General features: G+C 40.8%; 1 protein-coding gene and 1 long non-coding RNA gene across 2 annotated transcripts in view; both read left to right on the top strand.

Moving 5' to 3' along the window:
- TPST1 (tyrosylprotein sulfotransferase 1) overlaps positions 1-24,356 on the top strand; it is a 591,927-nt gene that overhangs the window by 485,877 nt on the left and 81,694 nt on the right. The window lies entirely within an intron of this gene.
- LOC130678858 (uncharacterized) lies at positions 2,379-5,021 on the top strand. The gene is made up of 3 exons (XR_008992187.1): positions 2,379-2,570; positions 3,197-3,270; positions 3,749-5,021. It is a non-coding gene; the product is annotated as an uncharacterized LOC130678858 (long non-coding RNA).

Genomic DNA, 24,356 nt, shown 5'->3' on the forward strand with positions numbered 1-24,356 from the left:
TAGAGGGTATTATGCCCAGTGAAATAAGCCAGGTGGAGAAAGACAAGTATCAAATGACTTCACTCATATATGGAGTATAAGAACAAAGCAAAACCTGAAAGAACAAAACAGCAGCAGAATCACAGAACCCAAGAATGGACTAATAGTTACTGAAGGGAAAAGGGCTGGGGAGGATGGGTGGGAAGGGAGGAAAAAGTGTGGGGAAAAAGAAAGGGGGCATTACGATTAGCATGTACAATATAAGGGGGGTGCATGGGGAGGGCTGTGCAACACAGTGAAGACAAGTAGTGATTCTACAGCATCTTACTTCACTGATTGACAGTGATGGTAATGGGGCATGTGGGGGGGACTTGCTGAAGGGGGGAGCCCAGTAAACGTAATGTTCTTCATGTAATTATAGATTAATGATAACAAAAAAATTACAATAAGCCATTCCTCTAAAGTCTTGACAGCTCCAGTTTTTAAATCTTCTGTGCTCCGTCCACTTGATTATTGGTTAACCGTTACCTTACATACCTGATTTTATGTGTTGCTTTGTTTCTCTGTCAGACATTGAAAAAGAAACAAAACAAAGTAACAATAACTTGAAGCTCTGAATGATGGTATCTTTCTCCAGAGAGGTTTTACTTTTGCCTCTGGCAGGCAGCCAGGGTAGGAGCAGATTCCTCTTTCTAATTGGGATTGACATGAATTCTGAGTTGTCAGTTCTTGTGGGGGCTGGTTTATTTCTGATTTGCCTTATATCTTCTTATGTAGCCTTTGAGATCCCAACCAGAAGCCTGAGGTTTTGTTAGGATCCCTCTACTTTGGAAAGCTCTGATTCTGTTTTGTCTCTTCAGCCCTGTGAGACTGGTGAAAGCTTCTCTTAGCCTCTCAACTGCAGCTTTCCATGTCTAAGTGGCAGTCACCTGAGGGAAAATGTAGACCTAAATGTAGGCTCATCTCTGGGAGGGAAAATGTAGACCTAAATGTAGGCTCATCTCTGGGCTTCTACTTCTCTTGTCTTGTCTCCACAGTGTTTCACTGCTTTAATAGCTCTTTCATACCACCATACCTTCAAACAGATGTATTTCTTATTTTCTTCAGCATTTTCTGCTTGTCCTCAGCAGGTGGTTGGTCTGGAACACCACAGTAGGCCTTTGCCACATTTCATTGTAAATTTCCCACTACTGGTGGAGCCTGTGACCTACTGCAACATGTACACTCACTGACACTAACAGTTGGATATTCTCTTGTGAGTAGTTAGCAGCCCCCTATAGATGTGTGATGTTTGAATATGTAAGTTCTCAGAAGTAGGTCTCAGGAAGGGTAGACTAAATATGAACGTTCTTTACATGGATGCCTCATTGAAAGAATTGGTAGTGAATAGTGAATATAGTGTGATCAGTCCAGATGACAGCTCTCATATTTGGAGTGAGTGGTAGCATAGTTATTTGACTTAATTAAATTTTTCCAGAGGAACACTAGTAAATACCCAAATCTACAGCTGTGTAAATTAGAAGTTCTAGCTTTGATATTATAAATCATTACCAGCATTCAACTGGTACTAATTATAGAAAGTGAACAGTCCTCTGACCTCTTTGTGTGTGGCATTGGTGTCTCCATTTGTCTTAACATTTGTTTTCCAAAGCAGAAATATTTACAGTGGCCTTAAATTGCCAAACCTCAAGCTTGCATTTCTAGCTTCTTTTTCCTTTATATATACCTCATAATTAAGGCAAACCAAAATGTCTCCTAAGAGCTCCTAATACTGATACTTTCCTGCTTCCTTACCTTTCCAGGTTCTGTTCTCCATCTGGAATGACATGTCCATCCCACTGCAAGCCTTTTGTTTGTTATACTTCTAAATGTAAATCTTTTATCATGTCTGTGTTGTATGTATATGCACAGTCTATGAAGTAGAGAGAAAACACTTTTCACCTAATTGTTAAACTGGATTATTCTCAACCCTGGCTAGTCATGTATGGATGGCTGTATGGATAACTGTCATGTAACAGTAAATACCATAGATGTTGCAAAAGTCACATGTCACAATAGCGTATGTTTTAAATTTAATAAAGTAAAACTGAAAATTTAATGAAAGCCAGACTAAACAACTTACTGGCTTATCTTCCCTGGAACAGTTTCTGAATTTACCTTTATCATTTCCATGGACTAATACAGAGTGAACTTGTAGGCATCAGAGCTCTCTTTCTGCTGTTACTGCATATGACATTCCACTCTTCAGGATATGTAGAAAGCACACTCATTCCTCTGCCATTTGTTAGCATTTCATTACTTTTTCCGACTTCATTCCCCATAGTTAATACTGGCAATTGACTCACTTTTCAGAAGCCCCTCTTCACAAAGAAATGTTTTTTAGTCACTTGAAAAGGAGACTTTATATACACTGATGAATTAGAGCCACATAATTATGTTGAAGGTAAGATCCTACATTATTTTGTAGCATCAGTCATGTGACTTGTGTTTGACTTTTAGCTCTGGAAGAGAAGGAATCCCAGTGCCTCACCTTTCTCCAGCCCTGCCTTACCCTGCTCACAGACAGCTGAGAGGCCAGCAAAGAAACTAAGGTAATTGGTGATTTGCTGTGTAGATTAATGAGAGGGTAGGAAAGGAGGGAAATTTACTTGGCTCTTAGGCTTTCTGAGACTCTGATTTGGAGAATCAAAGCGGTTCACATCTAAAGGGCAGAAGACGGTACTGCCCTGAATTCCTCTCATCTCTTGCAGTTGTCACATACTAACCACACTGACCTCTGCTCCCCCTCATGCTGTAGCATGAGGGGCTGGGGTGTAAGGGGAAGGGCCGCACAGGACAGAGTGAACAGAGTGACTGAAGGGAGTGGGCAGCAGTGGACACATTCTAGACCCAAACTGACCCTCTAGGTGACTGACTAGAATGCCGCTTTCTTAGAGATAGAGGTGTGACTAGAACTGTCGGAAATTTGGCAATTTGTAGGTAAGGTTCTGAAGATTGTTTTGTGCTTGTTTTAAGACAAAGGTGTCTCTGTGGCTTCTGTGAGCTGCCTCCCTTCATTTCTTTAGGAAACTTCTCTGACTTCTTTTTTGTTGTTGTTGTCTTGGCACACTAAGATCTTAGTCATGGTTGTTCTAGACTTTGGCCAGTCGGTAGTTAGGAGTGTATAAGAAGTTATCCAGTACTTTTCTAAACGTAATTGTGCCTCTTCCTCCTACAGAGAAGAGGAGCTTTCTCATCATTCTGGCTCTTCAGCTCCATTGCTAACAGACAAGGAGTCCCAGGGAGAACAGAGTAAGTTGATGAAAGTGTGGCATGTGTTGGTGGTAGTGTGTACAGAGCACACATGGACTACAACCCACTGGAAACGTATACTGGGCCTTGATTTGTGTGGGGCCTCATAGTTTCAGAGATAGACGTTCCTGTCTTTTGGGCTTTATGGTCTGGAAAGGGAGAAAGGTGGCCCAGACTCGTATAGCATAACCCAGGCCACCTGGGGGGCTCGGGGTAAGATAAGCCTAGGTGGGGGAATCTGAGCAGTCCAGGCAGTTTCTGTCCAGTAAGCAACCATGTGCACACATTTGGAGCAATTACCACTTCATGTCTTCTTGACTGTTAGAAATAACATTGCCAACACTATCCAAGAGCCCAAACCATGGAAGGTAGAATCTCAGAGACACCTAGTGAAAGTTCAGTATTAAAAACAAGGCTGGATAGACAGACCTCTCCATTTCTGGAAGAGAGGAGGAAGAAAGTAAGTCTGATACTTCAGTTGCAGATACAACCACATGTAGGAAGCAGAACTCCTGGGATTCTCCATCTACACCCATCAGCTCCTGGCCACACAGAAGATTCAACTGTTGCCCTCCAGATGAGGGATCCCACTGATCTTGGTATGGTCTGTCCATCCACCCCTGCCCACCCCAGCCTGGCTCCCCTGAGTCATAGGAATGGAAGGGTCAGTACAGGTTTCTTTCACTTCCTTCTGACTGTCTTGGCTTCTCCTTTTTCTCCTGGTAGCCTCCACCTCCCCTGCTTGGTTATTCAATCACTGCTGAAGACCTAGACTTGGAAAAGAAAGCTTCATAACAATGGCTTAACAAGGTCTTGGAGGATAAGACTGGTAAGGAATATAGGTTAATTTCACACTCCAGAGAGGGTTTCCTTTGATTTTATTTTGGTCTGTCTCTTGAGAAATCCACCTCTTGGGTACTCAGTAGAATCCTAGAACAGTGAGCATTGAGATTGAGAGGAAGCATTTCTACATGAGTTCCCCCAAGTCCCTGAGCCTCCCCGTGCTCTGCGATTACCCTGGAAAGAATTCTCCTACAAGGGAGGACAATCCTTTCTTCCTTTCTTTCTTTCTTCCTTAGAAACTGCCTTGAGCTCTGTCACTGAGAACCCACCTGCCACTCCACCAGCTTTTACTCTCACCCTGCCTGCTGCTGAACTGCTGCTTCCTCAGCCTCCCTCCCAGCCCCAAGTACTAACCTGCTGTTTCTCCCCAAGTACATTATCGTCGCGAAGAAGCCAAACTCCCTGGGCCTACCATCTTTCCCAGGTGAGGGGAAGAGCTTTCTGTGGAGCACACAGTGCCATCAGCCTCTGCTTAGGCTTAAGTGAAAGCACCATGCCAGTCAGTCATTAAAAAGGTTGAAGCTGCTTTAGCTTAGCACACCTGAGCTGGTGCAAGCCTGACGGCTTCAGAACCCTCTCATCAGGAGCAGATTGTAGGGAAGGGGCTGCCGCCCTTAAAGTTGGAGAGGGCAGCCTCATTTTTGTAGTCAGATGGCCGTTGGTTTGCAGCCCCATTCCATAGCTGCTCTGAGCTGTGCTTGAGTTCAGATGATTGGATTTTCCTTAGTGTCCACACATTTAACCCCTGGTAGGCCAAGTTTTATCCCCTGCTCTTTGTCTTACGATCTGTGAAGGGTAGAAATAAGGAGCACTTCCTTGATTTTGGGAAATGAATATATTAAGAACCTGTGGTATAGATTAGTCATATTTGTTGACTCTTGAATCCCTGGCCCAGCAAGGCTTCTAGAGCACCAAATACCATCACATTTGAGATACCAAAATTCATGTTTTTGCCCTTCTTCCCAGAATCTGCTTGAGTGGCAACCACTGCAGCCTGTTCGCCCCTGAAGATGCCTGGCGTTCTGGGCCCTCTTGGCTCTTCAGAGCCAGGGCCCCTCCCAGGCACCTCCTGAGACATCTTCCAGACCCACAGCCACCTTCTCAGGGCTGACCCCTGCCTCTCCCACAATACCAGCCACTGATGCCACTAAGTCACCTCCAGCCCCTCAGGCTGAGCCATCTTCCAAACCCCAGTCCCCACCTGCCCCAGGCCCCACCCTGCAGCCCAATGTTCTGTTTGGAATGCTGAGCAGCCCAGCTGCTAACCCTTCTGCCTCTGCAGCTCTTGCTGTGTCCAGCACTTCCCATGTTCAAGCCATCTTTGTGGCTCCACCTAAAAATGGGAATGAGGGCCCTGTGCCATCCAGCCCTTCCCATGTCACAATGGTAGCATCTTCCAGCTCTGTCCCCACCCCAACTACCAGCAGCTTGCCCCTCGCTTTGAGTCCTGTCTCTAGTAGCACAGGGCTACCTACATCTGTGCCCTTCTCAACTTCCTTCAGTCAAACAACTACCTCACGCATTGTCACGAGTGCCCCTCTGTTCCCTGACCAGGACAGCATAAGTGTCCCCCGCCGGGAGCCATGCTACTCAAGCTGTGTAGCGAAGCTCAGGCTGGAAGAAGACCCCCATAAGGCAGGGGCCTTCGCGGCTGGCTCCCTCTATTACCCACCTTGATTTTGTTATTTATTTTTTTTTTTTTTTGTAGATAATTATTTTTTATTGAAGGGTAGTTGACACACAGTATTACATTACATTAGTTTCAGGTGTACAACACAGTGATTCAACATTTATATACATGATAATTGTAGGTATCAGCTATCACCATACCAAGTTGTTACAATATTTTGACTATATTCCTTATGCTACACATTACATCCCGGTTACTTATTTATTTTACAATTGGAAGTGTGTACTTTTTTTTTTTTTTTGAGGGCATCTCTCATATTTATTGATCAAATGGTTGATAACAACAATAAAATTCTGTATAGGAGAGTCAATGCTCAATGCACAATCATTAATCCACCCCAAGCCTAATTCTCGTCAGTCTCCAGTCTTCTGAAGCATAACGAACAAGTTCTTACATGGAGAACAAATTCTTACATAGTGAATAAGTTACATGGTGAACAGTACAAGGGCAGTCATCACAGAAACTTTTGGTTTTGCTCATGCATTATGAACTATGAACAGTCAGTTCAAATATGAATACTCATTTGATTTTTATACTTGATTTATATGTGGATACCACATTTCTCTCTTTATTATTATTATTTTTAATAAAATGCTGAAGTGGTAGGTAGATACAAGATAAAGGTAGAAAACATAGTTTAGTGTTGTAAGAGAGCAATTGTAGATAACCAGGTGTGTACCTGTAGACTATGTGTTAATCCAAGCTAGACAAGGGCAATAAAACATCCACGTATGCAGAAGATTTCTCTCAGCACAGGGGGGGTGAGGTTCTAAGCCTCACCTCTGTTGATCCCAAATTTCTCACCTGATGGCCCCCCTGCGACTGTGCCTGTCCTAGGTTGTTCCTCCCTTGAGGAATCTTACCCATCTCTGGCTAACCAGTCATCTTCCGGGGCCATACAGGGAAATGTGAAGTTGGTAAGTGAGAGAGAAGCCTTATTGTTTGAAAAGGTTAGCTTTTTACTTCTTTGCATATTTATGCCCTGTGGCTTCTATGCCCAGCATTTGTCTTGAGGTATCTTTACCACTTGGAAGAATTATGATACTCAGTAAATTCGATATGAGGCATGAATTCTATTTAAGGGTTGTAATTAGGAAGGAAGAAGAAAAGCTATAGAAGTAGCAGGTGGAAGAAAACATGGGAAGATTGATTATTTCTTTGACATATCTTCTTGTAGAGTAACTTAAGGATGTATAGGTTTTAAAATACTACTTAAATTGCGCACACACATTAACATAATAGGAGTATAGTTACATAACCAAAGCATACCTGTAATTACCAGCCATCTCCAGTGAAACCAAGAAAACCAGTTAGGCACCTTAGGCATTTGTGAAAACTTATCTATGATATGGTGGATATTGTCCAACTGAGCTTGAACAGTCTGAGAGAAATCAGACAAATTAAAACAACCCATTCCTGGGGACTGTTCATATCCCTTATGTTCTTTTAACAGTAAATAGTCTGTAGTTGTAAGATTTTGGAGCGCTACAATTTGCACTTCTCCTAATTCTTGGTTGAGTTCCAACAGTATAGATCCAGTCAAATTTGTTGTTTTACTGTATGCACAGGCCAGCTTAGATATCTCCTTCTTCATTCCCATGGCAAGTCCAGGAACTGGTGGGATGAGTGCATCCACACCTGTAGCAGTGCGTGGGTCTTTGTTGGGGTTTTTTGATGATCATCTTCTGGCATGAGTCTTCCAGAGAGTGTTGATATTGGAAGTTCTTTTTCATATCGTATCTTAGTTCAATTTCGGGGTAGCCAAATTATGCTTTGATCCTCTGTAAAAACACAAACAGACCCTTTACCTACACTTTTATATGCCCTTCATACCCTTGTGTAGAACTCATTGGAGGTCACCACACAGGAACTACCTTTTCTTTTTGGTATCATTAATCTACACTTACATGACGAATATTTTGTTTACTAGGCTCTCCCCTATACCAGGTCCCCCCTATAAACCCCTTTACAGTCACTGTCCATCAGCATAGCAAAATGTTGTAGAATCACTACTTGCCTTCTCTGTGTTGTACAGCCCTCCCCTTTCTCCCCAACCCCATGCATGCTAATCTCAATATCCCCCTTCTTCTTCCCCCAACCTTATACCTTCCTACCTACCCATCCTCCTCAGTCCTTTACCCTTTGGTACCTGTTAGTCCATTCTTGAATTCTGTGATTCTGCTGCTGTTTTGTTCCTTCAGTTTTTCCTTTGTTCTTATATTCCACAGGTGAGTGAAATCATTTGGTATTTCTCTTTCTCCGCTTGGCTTGTTTCACTGAGCATAATACTCTCCAGCTCCATCCATGTTGCTGCAAATGGTAGGATTTGCCCTTTTCTTATGGCTGAGTAGTATTGCATTGTGTATATGTACCACATCTTCTTTATCCATTCATCTATCAAAGGACATTTAGGTTGCTTCCAATTCTTGGCTATTGAAAATAGTGCTGCGATAAACATAGGGGTGCATTGCTCTTTCTCATACTTGATTGCTGCATTCTTAGGGTAAATTTCTAGGAGTGCAATTCCTGGGTCAAATGGTAAGTCTGTTTTGAGCATTTTGATGTACCTCCATACTGCTTTCCACAATGGTTGAACTAATTTACATTCCCACCAGCAGTTTAGAAGGGTTCCCCTTTCTCCACAGCCTCGCCAACATTTGTTGTTGTTTGTCTTTTGGATGGCAGCCATCCTTACTGGTGTGAGGTGATACCTCATTGTAGTTTTAATTTGCATTTCTCTGATAATTAGCGATGTGGAGCATCTTTTCACGTGTCTGTCGGCCATCTGTATTTCTTTTTTGGAGAACTGTCTGTTCAGTTCCTCTGCCCATTTTTTAATTGGGTTATTTGTTTTTTGTTTGTTGAGACGTATGAGCTCTTTATATATTTTGGATGTCAAGCCTTTATCAGATCTGTCATTTTCAAATATATTCTCCCATACTGTAGGGTTCCTTTTTGATCTATTGATGGTGTCTTTTGCTGTACAGAAGCTTTTCAGCTTAATATAGTCCCACTTGTTCATTTTTGCTGTTGTTTTCCTTGCCCGGGGAGTTATGTTCAAGAAGAGGTCACTCATGTTTATGTCTAAGAGGTTTTTGCCTATGTTTTCTTCCAAGAGTTTAATGGTTTCATGACTTACATTCAGGTCTTTGATACATTTTGAGTTTACTTTTGTTTATGTGGTTAGACAATGGTCCAGTTTCTTTCTCCTACATGTAGCTGTCCAGTTTTGACAGCACCATCTGTTGAAGAGACTGTCATTTCGCCATTGTATGTACATGGCTCCTTTATCAAATATTAATTGACCATATATGTCTGGGTTAATGTCTGGATTCTCTAGTCTGTTCCATTGGTCTGTGGCTCTGTTCTTGTGCCAATACCAAGTTGTCTTGATTAATATGGCTTTATAGTAGAGCTTGCAGTTGGGGAGTGAGATCCCCCCTACTTTATTCTTCTTTCTCAGGATTGCTTTGGCTATTCGGGGTCTTTGGTGTTTCCATATGAATTTTTGAATTATTTGTTCCAGTTCATTGAAGAATGCTGCTGGTAGTTTCATAGGGATTGCATCAAATCTGTATATTGCTTTGGGCAGGATGGCCATTTTGACGATATTAATTCTTCCTTGCCATGAGCATGGGATGAGTTTCCATCTGTTAGTGTCCCCTTTAATTACTCTTAAGAGTGACTTGTAGTTTTCAGAGTATAAGTCTTTCACTTCTTTGGTTAGGTTTATTCCTAGGTATTTTTTTTTTTTATGCAATTGTGAATGGAGTTGTTTTCCTGATTTCTCTTTCTGTTGGTTCATTGTTAGTGTATAGGAAAGCCACAGATTTCTGTGTGTTAATTTTGTATCCTGCAACTTTGCTGTATTCCAATATCAGTTCTAGTAGTTTTAGGGTGGAGTCTTTAGGGTTTTTTATGTACAGTATCATGTCATCTGCAAATAGTGACAGTTTAACTTCTTCTTTACCAATCTGGATTCCTTGTATGTTTTTGTTTTGTCTGATTGCTGTGGCTAGGACCTCCAGTACTATGTTAAATAACAGTTGGGAGAGTGGGCATCCCTGTCTAGTTCCCGATCTCAGAGGAAATGCTTTCAGCTTCTCGGTGTTCAATATAATGTTGTCTGTGGGTTTATAATAGATGGCCTTTATTATGTTGAGATACTTGCCCTCTATTCCCATTTTGCTGAGAGTTTTTATCATGAATGGATGTTGAACTTTGTCAAATGCTTTTTCAGCATCTATGGAGATGATCATGTGGTTTTTGTCTTTCTTTTTGTTGATGTGGTGGATGATGTTGATGGACTTTCGAATTTTGTACCATGCTTGCATCCCTGGGATGAATCCCACTTGGTCATGGTGTTTGATCCTTCTGATGTATTTTTGAATTCGGTTTGCTAATATTTTGTTGAGTATTTTTGCATCTACATTCATCTGGGATATTGGTCTGTAGTTTTCTTTTTTGGTGGGGTCTTTGCCTGGTTTTGGTATGAGGGTGATGTTAGCTTCATAGAATGAGTTTGGGAGTATCCCCTCCTCCTTTATTTTTTGGAAAACTTTAAGGAGAATGGGTGTTATGTCTTCCCTGTATGTCTGATAAAATTCCAAGGTAAATCCATCTGTTCCGGGGGTTTTGTTCTTGGGTAGTTTTTTTATTACCGCTTCAATTCCATTGCTGGTAATTGGTCTGTTTAGATTTTCTGTTTCTTTCTGGGTCAATCTTGGAAGGTTGTATTTTTCTAGGAAGTTGCCCATTTCTCCTAGGTTTCCCAGCTTGTTAGCATATAGGTTTTCATAGTATTCTCTAATAATTCTTTGTATTTCTGTGGGGTCCGTCGTGATTTTTCCTTTCTCGTTTCTGATACTGTTGATTTGTGTTGACTCTCTTTTCCTCTTAATAAGTCTGGCTAGAGGCTTATCTATTTTGTTTATTTTCTCGAAGAACCAGCTCTTGGTTTCATTGATTTTTGCTATTGTTTTATTCTTCTCAATTTTATTTATTTCTTCTTTGATCTTTATTATGTCCCTCCTTCTGCTGACCTTAGGCCTCATTTGTTCTTCTTTTTCCAATTTCGATAATTGTGACATTAGACCATTCATTTGGGATTGTTCTTCCTTTTTTAAATATGCTTGGATTGCTATAGACTTTCCTCTTAAGACTGCTTTTGCTGTGTCCCACAGAAGTTGGGGCTTAGTGTTGTTGTTGTCATTTGTTTCCATATATTGCTGGATCTCCATTTTGATTTGGTCATTGATCCACTGATTATTTAGGAGCGTGTTGTTTAGCCTCCATGTGTTTGTGAGCCTTTTTGCTTTCTTTGTGCAGTTTATTTCTAGTTTTATGCCTTTGTGGTCTGAAAAGTTGGTTGGTAGGATTTCGATCTTTTGGAATTTACTGAGGCTCTTTTTGTGGCCTAGTATGTGGTGTATTCTGGAGAATGTTCCATGTGCACTTGAGAGAATGTATATTCTGTTGCTTATAAATGTAGAGTTCTATAGATGTCTATTAGGTCCATCTGCTCTACTGTGTTATTCAGTGCTTCCGTGTCCTTACTTATTTTCTGCCTGGTGGATCTATCCTTTGGGGTGAGTGGTGTGTTGAAGTCTCCTAGAATGAATGCATTGCAGTCTATTTCCCCCTTTAGTTCTGTTACTATTTGTTTCACATATGCTGGTGCTCCTGTGTTGGGTGCATATATATTTAGAATGGTTATATCCTCTTGTTGGACTGAGCCCTTTATCATTATGTAGTGTCCTTCTTTATCTCTTGCTACTTTCTTTGTTTTGAAGTCTATTTTGTCTGCTATTAGTACTGCAACCCCTGCTTTCTTCTCGCTGTTGTTTGCCTGAAGTATGTTTTTCTATCCCTTGACTTTTCGTCTGTTCATGTCTTTGGGTTTGAGGTGAGTTTCTTGTAAGCAGCATATAGATGGGTCTTGCTTTTTTATCCATTTTATTACTCTGTGTCTTTTGATTTGTGCATTCAGTCCATTAACATTTAGGGTGACTATTGAAAGATATGTACTTATTGCCATTGCAGGCTTTAAATTCGTGGTTACCAACGGTTCAAGGTTAGCCTCTTTAGTATCTTACTGCCTAACTTAGCTCGCTTATTGAGCTGTTATATACACTGTCTGGAGATTCTTTTCTTCTCTCCCTTCTTATTCATCCTCCTCGATTCTTCATATATTGGGTGTTTTGTGCTGTACTCTTTCTAGGAGTGCTCCCATCTAGAGCAGTCCCTGTAAGATGTCCTGTACAGGTGGTTTGTGAGAAGCAAATTCCCTCATCTTTTGTTTGTCTGGGAATTGTTTAATCCCACCATCATATTTGAATGATAGTCGTGCTGGATACAGTATCCTTGGTTCAAGGCCCTTCTGTTTCATTGTATTTAATATATCATGCCATTCTCTCCTGGCCTGTAGGGTTTCTGTTGAGAAGTCTGATGTCAGCTTGATGGGTTTTCCTTTATAGGTGACCTTTTTCTCTCTAGCTGCCTTTAAAACTCTTTCCTTGTCCTTGATCTTTGCCATTTTAATTATTATGTGTCTTGGTGTTGTCCTTCTTGGATCCTTTCTGTTGGGGGTTCTGTGTATTTCCGTGGTCTGTTCGATTATTTCCTTCTCCAGTTTGGGGAAGTTTTCAGCAGTTATTTCTTCCAAGATACTTTCCATCCCTTTTCCTCTCTCTTTTTCTTCTGGTACCCCTATAATACGGATATTGTTCCTTTTGGATTGGTCACACAGTTCTCTTAATATTGTTTCATTCCTGTAGATCCTTTTATCTCTCTCTATGTCAGCTTCTATGCATTCCTATTCTCTGGTTTCAATTCCATCAATGGTCTCTTACATCCTATCCATTCTGCTTATAAACCCTTCCAGAGTTTGTTTCATTTCTGTAATCTCCTTCCTGGCATCTGTGATCTCCCTCCAGACTTCATCCCATATCTCTTGCGTATTTCTGTGCATCTCTGTCAGCATGTTTATGATTATTATTTTGAATTCTTTGTCAGGAAGACTGGTTAGGTCTGTCTCCTTCTGTGGTGTTGTCTCTGTGATCTTTGTCTGCCTGTAGTTTTACCTTTTCATGGTGATAGGAATAGTTTGCAGAGATGGGACGAGTGACGGCTGGAAGAACTTCCCTTCTTGTTGGTTTGTGGCCCTCCTCTCCTATGATTACAGCGACCTCTAGTGGCTTGTGCTGGGTAGCTCTGCACAGAAAGGGCTTCTGCTTCCTGCCCAGCTGCTATGGAGTTTTTCACTGCTCTTGCTGGGGGTGTGGCCTGGCTCGGGTCTCTGCTCCTAAGTGGTGGAGTCGTGTTGGAGGGGGAGCGGCCGGGAGGCTATTTATCTCTGTAAGGGGCCTTCCTGCTCCCTGCTGCCCAGGGGATTAGGGTGCCCAGAGATCCCCGGAGTCCCTACCTCTGGTTTAGGTGTCCCACCCTGCCCCTTTAAGACTTACAAAAAGCACCCGCCAGAACAAAACAACGACCACACACAAAAAAAATTTTTTTAAATTAAAATAAATAAATAAATAAATAATGGCCGCTCGTTTTTCTTTATTCTGTGGCGCCAGCCTCAGGCATCTGCTCACCAGTGTTGCTACCCTGTTTCCCTAGTATTGGGGTTCCTGTCCCTTTAAGACTTCCAAAAAGCGCTCACCAAAACAAAACAGCAAAAAAAAAAAAAAAATATGGCCGCTCGCTTTTCTCATGTCCTCCGGTGCCAGGCCTCTGGTACCCTCTCACTGTTCTTGTTGCCCTGTTTCCCTGGTATCCAGGGCCCCACGCACACACTGTGTCTGCGCTCTGGTCTGGATTTCTGGGGCTGTGTGTTCAGCAGTCCTGGGCTCCGTCTCCCTCCCGCTCTGCCTACTCTTCTCCTGCTGGGAGTTGTGGGGAGGGGTGCTCAGGTTCCGCCGGGCCAGGCCTTGTATCTTACCCCCTTTTCGAGGCACTGGGTTCTCGCAGGTGTGGATGTGGTCTGGATGTTGTCCTGTGTCCTCTGGTCTTTATTCTAGGAATAGTTGTCTTTGTTATATTGTCATAGATATATGTGGTTTTGGGAGGAGATTTCCGCTGCTCTACTCACGCTGCCATCTTGGCTCCACCTCCACCATCATGTTTTTGTGATCCTTTTTGTTTTTTTTTTACAAGTTATTTCTAGTTTTATACCTTTGTGGTCTGAGTAGTTGGTTGGTAGGATTTCAATCTTTTTGAATTTACTGAGGCTCTTTTTGTGGTCTAGTATGTGGTCTATCCTGGAAAATGTTCCATGTGTACTTGAGAAGAATGTGAATTCTGCTGCTTTGGGTGTAGAGTCCTGTAGATGTCTATTTGGTCCATATGTTCTAGTGTGTTGTTCAGTGCCTCTGTGTCCTTACTTATTTTCTGTCTGGTGGATGTGTCCTTTGGAGTGAGTGGAGTGTTGAAGTCTTCTAAAATGAATGCATTGCATTCTATTTCTTCCTTTAATTCTGTTAGCATTTGTTTCACTTATGTCGGTGCTCCTGTATTGGGTGCATATATATTTAGAATGGTTATATCCTCTTGTTGGACTGAGCCCTTTATCGTTATGTCATGTCCTTCTTTATCTCTTGTGACTTTCCTTGTTTTGAGGTCTGTTTTGTCTGATACAAGTACTGCAACACCTACTTTTTTCTCCCTATTGTTTGCATGAAATATCTTTTTCCATCCCTTCACTTATATTCTGTGAATACCTTTGGGTTTGAGGTGAGTCTCTTATAAGCAGCATAAAGATGGATCTTGCTTTTTTATTCATTCAATTACTCTGTGTCTTTTGATTAGTGCATTCAGTCGATTTACAGTTTGGGTGATTATCGATAGATATGTACTTACTGTCATTGCAGGGTTTGGATTCGTTGTTACCAAAGGCTCAAAGGTATCTTCTTTACTCTCTAACCGTCTAACTTAAGTCTCTTATTAAGCTAGTATAAACACAGTGTGATGATTCTTTTCTCTCTCTTCTTATTCTTCCTCTTCCATTCTTTATATGTTAGGTGTTTTATTCTGTAGCCTTTTGTATTTCCTTTGACTGTTTTTTGTGAATAGTCTATCTATTTTTTGCCTTTAGTTAGTATTTGTTTGGTCAACTTTCTTTGCTGTGATATTATTTTCTCTGGTAACATCTCTTTAGATGAGTACCCTGTAGGGGTGGTTTGTGGGAGGCAAATTCCCTCAGCTTTTGCTTCTCTGGAAATTATTTAATCCCTCCTTTATATTTAAATGATAATCGTGCTAGATACAGTATTCTTGGTTCAAGGTCCTTTTGTTTCATTGCATTGATCATGCCATTCTCGTCTGGCCTGTAAGGTTTCTGTTGAGAAGTCTGATGATAGCCTGATGGGTTTTCCTTTGTAGGTGATCTTTTTTCTCTCTTTGGATGCCTTTAGTACTGTGTCCTTTCTTTGATCTCTGCCATTTTAAGTCTTCATGTTGTCTTCCTTGGGTCCTTTCTGTTCTGAGATCTGTGGCTTCCATGGTCTGAGAGAATATTTGCTCCCCCACTTTGGGGACATTTTCAGCAATTATTTATTCAAATACACTTTCTATCCCTTTTTCTCTCTCTTCTTCTTCTGGTACCCCTATAATGCAAATATTATTCCATTTGGATTGGTCACACAGTTCTCTCAATATTCTTTCATTCCTGGAGTTCCTTTTATCTCCTCTGCCTCAGCTTCTCTGTATTTCTGTTCTCTGATTTCTATTCCAGTAACATTCTCTTGTACCTCATCTAGTCTGCTCTTAAGTCCTTCCAGAGATTGTTTTGTTTCTATATTCTCCCTCATAATTTGATCCTTTAGCTCTTGCATATTTCTCTGCAGGTCCATCAGCGTGGTTAGGACCTTTATTTTGAATTCTTTTTCAGGAATATTCGTTATATCTATCTCCCCAGACCCTCTCTCTGGGGTTGTCTGAGTGATTTTTGACTAGACCAGATTCTTCTGCCTTTTCATGGCGATAGAGTTGATCATAGGCAGGTCGTGCGTGTGTCAGCCAAGAGAACAACATGCCTTCCTGCTTTTTGGTTACCTTGCCCTTCTCTGCTGCCTGTGTTGGTTTCCTGCACACAGGGACCCATCTCTGGGATACGCTCCTGAGCTGCCATTGGCTTTGTAGCCCTCTTGATAGCCCAGAGCCCTGTGGGGACTGGCAGGCTCGCTGGGTGTGTTCTCCTGTGAGAACGTCTCCCCTTTCTTCCTTGCTCTGGCTTCCTCTCTCCATGATGTGCAGCTACACACCTGCAGCAGCCTCTGGGCCTGTCACGGTTAGCTGCATGATGGAGGAGACTCTGTGTTGTTGCTGTGGGTGGGGCCGCTGTTCTGCTATGCCACTGCGGCAGGTCCAACAGTTTGCTTGCAGCACCAGTGAGGGGGAATGAATGGGTGGCTACTTATCACCATGAGGGGATTCAGAGCTTCATTGCCACCCAGGGGGTTAGTGTGCCTGAAGTTACTTAGGATTCTCAGTCTGCTGGGCTGAGTGTGCCAGGACGATTCCATCCAGCTCTTAAGCCCCTGTCCCTTTAAGACTTTCAAATAGCATCTGCTTTTCTTTTGTCCCATGGGAGCCAGCTCACAGTCTCCATCTCGGATTTTACTTTTCCATTTCTCTAATATCCAATACACCATGCAATGTGTCTGTGCTCCCACTGCAGAATACTAGGGCTTGTTATTTAGCAGTCCTGTGCTTCCACCACCTCCCCACCCTTATTCTTTTCCTCCTGCTGGTGAGCTGGGGTCGGGGGATTACTCGGCTCCTGCTGTGTCATGGCTTTGTGTCTTACCCTTTTCATGCGATGATGAGCTCTCACAGATGTAGATATAACCTGGTGGTTGTACTGTATCTTCTGGTCTCTCTTTTAGGCGTAGTTGTATTTGTTGTATTTTCAAAAATATATATGGTTTTGTGCGGAGATTTCCGCGGCCCTACTCATGCCACCATCTTGAGCCTTCTAATTACATATTTTATGTCAAGCCCAGACTATGTATAAAGGATGGTGCTGGAGGATTGCAAAATGCATATTCCCTGGACTTTGCCTTCAGTTACTTAAAACCCATTAGAAATGGGAAGGTGTAAAAATATGAAAAGTCAAATAGCTCAAGAGTTAGTTGAGTGTTAGATACAAAGGAAGTAACAGGTACAAAATACATGTTTAGCACTCAGTGAAATAATTACAGTATCTTACACATATTGAATCCTTGTATACCAGGTACCCTGCTAAGCATGATTTTAAAATACATCCTTAGAATGTCTCACATACCTAGTCTAGCAGGAATAATAATAGATAGCATTCACTCACGCTTACTGCATGCTGGGCATAATGCCGAGCTCTTTGAAAGGAACAACACATTAATTGCTGGCTGTCTGTAGGGAAGTATCAGTCTTATCCTGAGGCAGAAGGAGGAAGCTGTTGCATGGAGGTTTGATTATCTTGCCCAAGACCACAGAACTAAAGTGGGGAACAAGGACTCATGCTAAGGACTGTCTCCAGGGCACCTGCTCTTTTAATTTTTTATTGTGGTAACAACCTTAATGTGAGATCCATCCTTGTCACAAATTTTCAAATCTACATTATTGTTGACTAGAAGTACAGTTGTTGTACAGCAGATCTCCAGAATTTATTTATATGTCTTAATTGACACTTCATGCCTGTTGACTAATAACTCCCATTTCCCATTCCCCCAGCCCCTGGTAACCGCCATTCCAATGTGTTATGAATTGGCTGTTTTAGATAGTTCATGTAAGTGGAATCATACAGTACTCGTCGTTCTGTTTCTGGCTTATTTCTCTTAGCGTATGACCTTAAGGTCCATCCATATAGTCCCATATTGCAGAATTTCCTCATTTTTTAAGGCTGAATAGCTTTCTGTTGTAGGCACACACATTGTCTTTATCTGTGCACCTGCCACAGGCCTTAGGCTGTTCCCACATCTTATCTGTGGTGAATAGTGGGAGTGCTCATAGCCCTTCGAGGTCCTGATTTCTATTCTTTTGGGTATATATACCTAGAAGCATTGCATCACGTGGTGTTTCTACTTTTAATTTTTTGAGAAACCTTCACACTGTCTTCCATAGTAGCTGCACCATTTTACTTTCCCACAGAATTCCCACTCCTAAACACCCTTTTATACCAACTCTCCTCAAGATCTCTGAGAACCGAGAAGGGACAAAATGGCAGGCACTGGAGCACTAGACCTTGGGCTTTGGGAAGAAAATGAGATTTGAAGAATTTTTATCTCAGAGAAGATGAAAAAGGTTTCAGTGGGATGCAGAAGGATTGCCCTAAGTTCTCCACAGCCTAAAGCAGGTGTCAGAAAATAAGGCCTGTGGTGAAATCTGGCCCACTACTGCTTTTGTAGATAAAATGTTATTAGAACACAGCAACTCCCATTCATTTCGCTGCTTTCATGGTAGATGGCAAAGATGAATAGTTGTAATAGAAATTATATAAAGCCTAAAATATTTTTTGCAGAAAAATGTGCTGACCTCGGGCTTGCTAAACTACAGTGATTATTTTTTTCTCCTAAATTTCTACTTTGAAAAATGTCAAATCTACAGAAATACTACAGTGAGCACCCATATGCCCTTCTCCTTGATTCAGCACATTCTGCTGAACTGTGTCCTCCATCTCTCTCCTCCTCATCCCCACATGCACACACAATCACTTTTTCACTGCAGTACTTGACAGTTAGGTGCAAATACCCATCACTTAATGCGCTTAAACACGTAAGTATATATTTCCTAAGAATGAGGATGGCCTTCCATGTAACTGCAGGAATTTAACATTGACATAATGAAAAAAGATCCAATCCAAAATTTCCAAATGTCTTTTAGAGATTTTTTTTTGTATCACTATTATACAATCACATGAGAAACATTGTGGTTACTAGATTCTCCACATTATCAAGTCTCCCCCATATGTGCCATTACAGTCACAGTCCATCAGCATAGTAAGATGCTATAGAGTTACTACTTGTTTTTTCTGTGCTATACTGCCATCGCCATGGCCCCCACTATGTTATGTGTGCTAAACATAATGCCCCTTATTCTGCTTCTCCCTACCTTTCCACCCACCATCCCCAGACCCTTTCCCTTTGGTAACTGTTAGTCCTTTCTTGGGTTCTGTGAGTCTGATACTATTTTGTTCCTTCAGTTTTTCCTTTGTTCTTCTGCTCAACTGATGAGTGAAATCATATGCTACTTGTATTTCTCCACTTGGCTTATCTCACTGAACATAATACCCTCCAGCTCCATACATGTTGTTGCAAATGGTGGGATTTGTTTTCTTCTAATGGCTGAATAATATTCAATTGTGATGTGTACCACACCTTCTTTATCCATTCATCTACTGATGGACACTTAGGTTGCTTCCATTTCTTGGCTATTGTAAATAGTGCTGTGATAAACATAGGGGTGCATATGTCTTTTTCAAACTGGAGTGCTGCATTCTTAGGGTAAATTCCTAGGAGTGGAATTCCTGGGTCAAATGGTATTTATATTTTGAGCTTTATGAGGAAAGTCCATACTGCTATACACAATGGTTGAACTAATTTACATTCCCACCAGCAGTGTAGGAGGGTTCCCCTTTCTCCACAACCTCACCATCATTTGTTGTTGTTGTCTTTTGGATGGTGGCGATCCTTACAGGTGTGAGGTGATATCTCATTGATATTTTAATTTGCAATTCTCTGATGACTAGCGATGTGTAGCATCTTTTAATGTGTCTCTTGGCCATCTGAATTTCTTCTTTGGAGAACTGTCTGTTCAGCTCCTCTGCCCATTTTTAATTGTGTTGTTCACTTTTTGTTTGTTGAGGTATGTGAGCTCTTTATACATTTTGAATGTCAACCCTTTATCAGATCTTCTCCCATACTGTAGGCTGCCTTTTTGTACTATTGGTGGTGTCCTTTGCTGTACAGAAGCTTTTCAGCTTGATATAGTCCCACTTGTTCATTTTAGCTTTTGTATCCCTTGCTCAGGAGATATGATCATGAAGAAGTCACTCATGTTTATTTCCAAGAGATTTTTGCCTATGTTTTTTTCTAAGAATTTTATGCCTTCATGATTTACATTAATGTCTTTGATCCATTTTGAATTTACTTTTGTGTATGGGGCTAGACAATGATCCAGTTACATCCTCTTACATGTAGCTGTCCAGTTTTGCCAACACTATCTGTTGAAGAGGCTGTCATTTTCCCAATGTATGTCCATGGCTCCTTTATCATATATTAATTGACCATATATGTTTGGGTTAAAGTCGGGAGACTCTTTCTGTTCCACTGGTCTGTGGCTCTGTTCTTGTGCCAGTACCAAATTTTGCTGATTACTGTGTCTTTGTAGTAGAGCTTCATGTTGGGGAGCAAGATCTCCGCAACCTTATTCTTCCTTATCAGGATTGTTTTGGCTATTCGGGGTCTTTGGTGGTTCCATATGAATGTTAGAACTATTTGTTCCAGTTCGTTGAAGGATGCTGTCAGTATTTTGATAGGGATTGCATTGAATCTGTAGATTGCTTTGGCAGGATGGCCATTTTGATGATATTAATTCTTCCTAGCAAAGAGAATGGGATGAGTTTCCATTTGTTAGTGTCCTCTTTAATTTCTCTTAAGAGTGTCTTGTAGTTTTCAGGGTATAGGTCTTTAACTTCCTTGGTTAGGTTTTTCCCTAGGTATTTTATTCTTTTTGATGCAATTGTGAATGGAATTGTTTTTGTCATTTCCCTTTCTGCTAGTTCATCGTTAGTGTATAGAAAAGCAACAAATTTCTATGTATTAATTTTGTATCCTGCAACTTTGCTGAATACAGATATTAGTTCTAGTTTTGGAGTGAAGTCTTTAGGGATTTTTATGTACATGTCATCTGCAAATAGTGACAGTTTGCCTTCACTTTTTTTAATTTTGGTATCATTAATCTACAATTACATGAGGAACATTATGTTTACTAGACTCTCCCCTTCACCAAGTCACCCCAACATGCCCCATTAGTCACTGTCCATCAACGTAGTGAGATGCTGTACAATCACTACTTGTCTTCTCTGTGTTGCACAGCCCTCCCCGTGCCCCACCATATTATACATGCTAATCATAAGGACCCCTTTCTTCTTCCCAGTCTTCTCCATCCTTTCCCATCCATCCTCTCCAGTTGCTGTCCCTTTGATAATTGTTAGTCCTTTCTTGGGTTCTGTGTTTTTGCTGCTGTTTTGTTCCTTCAGTTTTTCCTTTGCTCTTTATTCCACATATGAGTGAAATCATTTGGTACTTGTCTTTTTCCACCTGGCTTATTTCACTGAGCATAATACCCTCTAGCTCCATCCATGTAGTTGCAATTGGTAGGATTTGTTTTCTTCTTGTGGCTTAATGATACTCCATTATATATATGTACCACATCTTCTTAATCCATTTATCTACTGACAGACACTTAGATTGCTTCCATTTCGTGGCTATTGTAAATAGTGCTGTGATAAACATAGGGGTGCATCTGTCTTTTCAAACTGGGCTGCTGCGTTCTTTAGGTAAATTCCTAGAAGTGGGATTCCTGGGTCAAACAGTATTTATATTTTGAACTTTTTGAGGAACCTCCATACTGCTTTCCACAATGGTTAAACTAATTTACATTCCCACCAGCAGTGTGGGAGGGTTCCCCTTTCTCCACGATCTTGCCAACATTTGTTGTTGTTTGTCTTTTGGATGGTGGTGATCCTTTCTGGTGTGAGGTGATATATCATTGTGGTTTTAATTTGCATTTCTCTGATGACTAGCGATGTGGAGCATCTTTTCATGTGCCTGTTGGCCATCTGAATTACTTCTTTGGAGAACTGTCTGTTCATCTCCTGTGCCTATTTTTTAATTGCATTGTTCACTTTTTTTTTTGTTTATGTGTGTGAGTTCTTTATATATTTTGGATGTCAGCCCTTTATTGGATCTGTCATTTATGAATATATTCTCCCATACTGTAGTGTACATTTTTGTTCTATTACTGGTGTCCTTTGCTGCACAGAAGTTTTTCAGCTCCATGTAGTAGCACTTCTTCATTTTTGCTTTTGTTTCCCTTGCCTGGGGAGATATGCTCATGAAGAAGTTGCTCATGTTTATGTCCAAGAGATTTTTTCCTATATTTTTTTCTAAGAGTTTTATGATTTCATGGCTTAAATTCAGGTCTTTGTTCCATTTCGAATTTACTTTTGTTTATGGAGTTAGACAATGGTCCTGTTTCATTCTCTTACATGTAGCTGTCCAGTTTTGCCAACACCAGCTGTTGAAGAGGCTGTCATTTCCCCATTGTATATCCATGCCTCCTTTACCATATATTAATTGACCATATATGTTTGAGTTAATGTCTGGAGACTTTATTCTGTTCCACTGGTCTCTGACTCTGTTCTTGTGCCAGTGTCAAATTGTCTTGATTACTGTGGCTTTGTAGTACAGCTTGAAGTTGGGGAGCAAGATCCCTCCCACTTTATTCTTCTTTCTCAAGATTGCTTTGGCTATTCGGGGACTTTTGTGGTTCCATATGAATTTTAGAACTATTTGTTCCAGTTAGTTGAAGAACGTTGTTGGTAATTTGATAGGGATTGCATTGAATCTGTAGATTGCTTTGGGCAGGATGGCTATTTTGACAATATTAATTTTTCCTAGCCAGGAGCATGGGTAGAGTTTCCATTTGTTAGTGTCCTCTTTAATTTCTCTTAAGAATGTCGTTTAGTTTTTGGGGTGTGGGTCTTTCACTTCCTTGGTTAGGTTTATTCGTAGGTATTTTATTCTTTTTGATGCAACTGTGAATGGAATTGTTTTCCTAATTTCTCTTTCTATTAGTTGATTATTAGTGTATGGGAAAGCCTCAGATTTCTGTGCATTAATTTTGTATCCTGCAACTTTGCTGTATTCCGATATCAGTTCTTGTAGTTCTGGAGTGGAGTTTTTAGGGTTTTTTATGTACAATATCATGTCATCTGCAAATAGTGGCAGTTTGACTTCTTTTTTACCAATCTGGATTCCTTGTATTTCTTTCTTTTGTCTGATTGCCATGGCTAGGACCTCCAGTACTATGTTGGGTAATAGTGGGCAGAGTGGGCATCCCTGTCTTCTTCCCGATCTTAGAGGCAAAGCTTTCAGCTTCTCGCTGTTAAGTATGATGTTGGCTGTGGATTGTCATATACGGACTTTATTATGTTGAGGTACTTGCCCCTTATACCCATTTTGTTAAGAGTTTTTTTCATGAATGGATTTTGAATTTTGTCAAATGCCATTTCTGCATCTATGGAGATGATCATGTCATTTTTGTCCTCTTTGTCAATATGGTGGATGAAATTCATGGATTTTTGAGTGTTGTACCATTCTTGCATCTCTGAGATGAATCCCACTTGATCATGGTGTATGATCCTCTTGGTATATGTCTGAATTTGGTTTGCTAATATTTTGTTAAGTATTTTTGCATCTATGTTCATCGGGGTTATTGGTCTCTAATTTTCTTTTTTAGTGTGGTCTTTGCCTGGTTTTGGTATTAGAGTGATTGTGGCTTCATAGAATGAGTTTGAAAGTATTCCCTCCTCTTCTATTTTTTGGAAATCTTTAAGGAGAATGGATGTAACACCTTCTCTATATGTCTGATGAAATTTAGACATCAGACATATAATTTTGTGTCTATAAAAATATGTCTATAAGACATATAAAAATGTGTAATCACACATTAATTGTGACTTTAGACTATTCATTTGGGATTGTTCTTCCTTCATTAACCAGGCCTGGATTGCTATATACTTTCCTCTTAGAACTTCCTTTGCTGTGTCCCACAGCAGTTGTGGCTTTGTGCTGTTGTTGTTATTTGTCTCCATATATTGCTTGATCTCTGTTTTAACTTGGTCATTGATCCATTGATTATTTAGGAGTATGTTGTTAAGCATCCATGTGTTTGTGAGCCTTTCTACTCTCTTTGTACAATTTATTTCTAGTTTTATTCACTTGTGATCAGAGAAGTTGGTCGGTACAGTTTCAATCTTTTTGAATTTACTGAGATTCTTTTTGTGGCCTGTTATATGGTCTGTTCTGGAAAATGTTCCATGTGCACTTGAGAAGAATGTGTATCCTGCTGATTTTTGGTGTAGAGTTCTGTAGATGTCTATTAAGCCCATCTCTTCTAGTGGGTTGTTCTGTGCCTCTGTGTCCTTATTTATTTTCTGTCTGGTGGATCTGTCCTTTGGAGTGAGTGGTGTATTGAAGTCTCCAAAATGAATGCATTGCATTCTATTTCCTCCCCTAATTCTGTTAGCATTTCTTTCAAATATGTCAGTGCTCCTGTGTTGGGTGCATAGATATTTATAATGGTTATATCCTCTAGTTGGATTGTCCCCTTTATCATTACGTAATGTCCTCCTTTATCTCTTGTTACTTTTTTTGTTTTGAAGTCTATTTTGTCTGATACAAGTACTGCAACACCTGTTTTTTTCTCCCTATTTTTCACATGAAATATCTTCTTCCATCCCTTCTCTTTTTGTCTGTGTATATCTTTGCATTTTAGGTGAGTCTTTTGTAAG

Source organism: Manis pentadactyla, chromosome 10 (genome assembly GCF_030020395.1).
Source record: "Manis pentadactyla isolate mManPen7 chromosome 10, mManPen7.hap1, whole genome shotgun sequence".
Classification (NCBI taxonomy): Eukaryota; Metazoa; Chordata; class Mammalia; order Pholidota; family Manidae; genus Manis; species Manis pentadactyla.